Source organism: Ictidomys tridecemlineatus, chromosome 4 (genome assembly GCF_052094955.1).
Source record: "Ictidomys tridecemlineatus isolate mIctTri1 chromosome 4, mIctTri1.hap1, whole genome shotgun sequence".
NCBI lineage: Eukaryota > Metazoa > Chordata > Mammalia > Rodentia > Sciuridae > Ictidomys > Ictidomys tridecemlineatus.
Genome location: NC_135480.1, coordinates 59,718,644 through 59,721,254, shown reverse-complemented (window position 1 = coordinate 59,721,254; position 2,611 = coordinate 59,718,644). Strand labels below are relative to the sequence as shown.

The 2,611-nt window shown below is 41.4% G+C and overlaps 1 pseudogene; it reads left to right on the top strand.

Moving 5' to 3' along the window:
• The first annotated feature begins 1,357 nt into the window (after nucleotides 1-1,357).
• LOC101963802 (keratin, type I cytoskeletal 18 pseudogene) lies at nucleotides 1,358-2,611 on the top strand (annotated as a pseudogene).

Sequence of the window (2,611 nt, the reverse complement as noted above, 5' to 3'; positions counted from 1 at the left end):
AATTCGCCCTTTTCTCTGCAAACAGTAACTCCCTAATTATCGTGCTTTGTTCCTTGTTTCTATGCCACCATTCCAGGTATCTGATTCTTACAGGGTTTCAGACTTTCCGTGCTCAGTTGTAGCATTCTCTGTTGTTCATTAATTTTAATATGCAATTACACATCTGTTTATTTGGTTATTCTTTGGTGTGGAGGAGGTGATCTGTGGGTAACTTTATTCAATTTTCTTGGAATCACTCTAAACTAAAATTTTATAACCAGATAAGTTATTTATAAGATCAATAATACAGAAAAATAGCCATTAAACATAGAATATTTTACCTATTCTCCTGTCATGAGAATTTTTTAGTTATGACATCAAAAGCACAGTAAACAAAGGCAAAATATGCATGAAACATAACTGATGGTGTGTAACAAAGTACCCAACCAAGTAAAGAACAAGCTGCAGAATGGAAGAAAATATTTGCATATCATATTTATTAAGGGTCTCCTATTTAGTAATTTTAGAAGACCTACAGCTCAACAAAAAATCAAAGACCCCAATAAAAACTGGGCAAAGGGCTTAGTATTTCTGTAAAGATAATATGTAATGGGTAAAAAGATGTTTTATATCATCAATATTAAGGGAAGGAAAATTAGAAATAGGTATTACCTCATGACCACTATAGCAGCACAATTCACGATAGCAAGATTGTGGAACCAACCTAGATGCCCTTCAATAGATGAATGGATAAAAAAAATGTGGCATTTATACACAATGGAGTATTACTCTGCATTAAGGAACGACAAAATCATAGAATTTGGAGGGAAATGGATGGCATTAGAGCAGATTATGCTAAGTGAAGCTAGTCAATCGTTAAAAAACAAATACCAAATGACCCCTTTGATATAAGGGGAGTAAACAAGGACAGGGTAAGGACGAAGAGCTTGAGAAGAAGATTTACATTAAACAGGGATGAGAGGTGGGAGGGAAAGGGAGTGAGAATGATATATAAGAGGAAAGGAGGGGTAAGACAAGATAATACAAATGGAAGAAATGATTTACAGTAGAAGGAGTAGAGAGAGAAAAGGGGAGGGGAGGGGAGGGGAGGGGGGATAGTAGAGAATAGGACTGACAGCAGAATACATCAGACACTAGAAAAGCAATATGTCAATCAATGGAAGGGTAACTGATGTGATACAGCAATCTGTATATGGGGTAAAGTTGGGAGTTCATAACCCACTTGAATCAAACTGTGAAAGATGATGTATTAAGAACTGTGTAATGTTTTGAACGACCAACAATAAAAAATAATAATAAAATAAAATAAAATAGAGGTGGCCTGAACCTGAATCCTAGTCCCTGGCCTGCTTCCAGTATGAGTTTTATCACCTCCTCCACTCCCTGCTCCACAAATTACTGGTCTCTGGCTCCATCTGGTCACCTTGTCATCAGGTCTGGCCTGGCAGTAGCACAGCCAGAGTCTATGCAAGCTCTGGAGGCTTAGGTTCAGGGATTTTGGCTTGCTTCCCATTCTTCCTAATTTCCAGGGAGGCTGGGGGTTCCAATTTCCTTGTGATGGGGATGACCAACGGTCTGGCAGAAATGGGAAGCATTCGGAGTATGGAAATCATGGAAGACCTGCCCTCCTACCTGGATAGAGTGAGGATCCTAGAAAGAAAACTCTGGGAAAATCTGGAGAATGGGCCCCAAGTAAAAGACTGGGGGCATTACTACAAGATCATCAAGGAGCTTCAGGCTCAGATCTTGGCAAACTTTGTGGACAATACCTGAATTACTCTGCAGATTGGCAATTTTCACCTTGCTGTTGAGGACATTAGAGTCAATTTTGAGACAGAGATGGCCATGTGCCAGTTGATAGACAGTGACATCCACGGGCTCCTCAAGGTCATTGATGACACTAGTATCACTTGACTTCAACTAGAGGAAACTGAGACTCTAAAAGAGGAGGAGTTTTTCATGAAGAAGAACCACGAGGAGGCATGGTCTTCAAGGGTACATTGCTAGCTGTGGATTGACCAAGAGGTGAATGCCCCCAGATCTCAGGACCTTAGCAAGATCATGGAAGACATCCAGGCCCAGTATGATGAGCTGGCTCAGAAGAACTGAGAGTCGCTGAACAAGTACTGGTTCCAACAGATCAAGGAGAGCACCACAGTGGTCACTTTGCAGTGTGCTGAGATTGGGGCTGCTGAGATAATGATCACAGAGTTGAGATGCATAGCCCAGTCCTTGGAGATCCACCTGGATGCCATGAGAAATATGAAGTCCAGTTTAGAGAACAGTCTGAGGGGCTGTAAACTTCCTACACCTTCTGTATAGAATAACATAATTGGGTCTTGCTACACCTGGAATCAGAGGTGGCATAGACACAGGCAGAAAGGCAGACCAGACCCAGGACATACAAAGCCCTGCTGAACATCAAGGTCAGTCTGGAAGCTGATATTGCCCATTTTCCCACTGCTTGCTGGAAGTCAGGAAGGACTTCAATGTCAATGATGGCCTACACAGCAGCAACTCTATGCGAAATATTAAAAGGACTGCCACCTGTGGGATTGTAGTCCTCAAAATGGTGTCTGAGACCAATGATACCAAAGTTCTGTGTCACTGA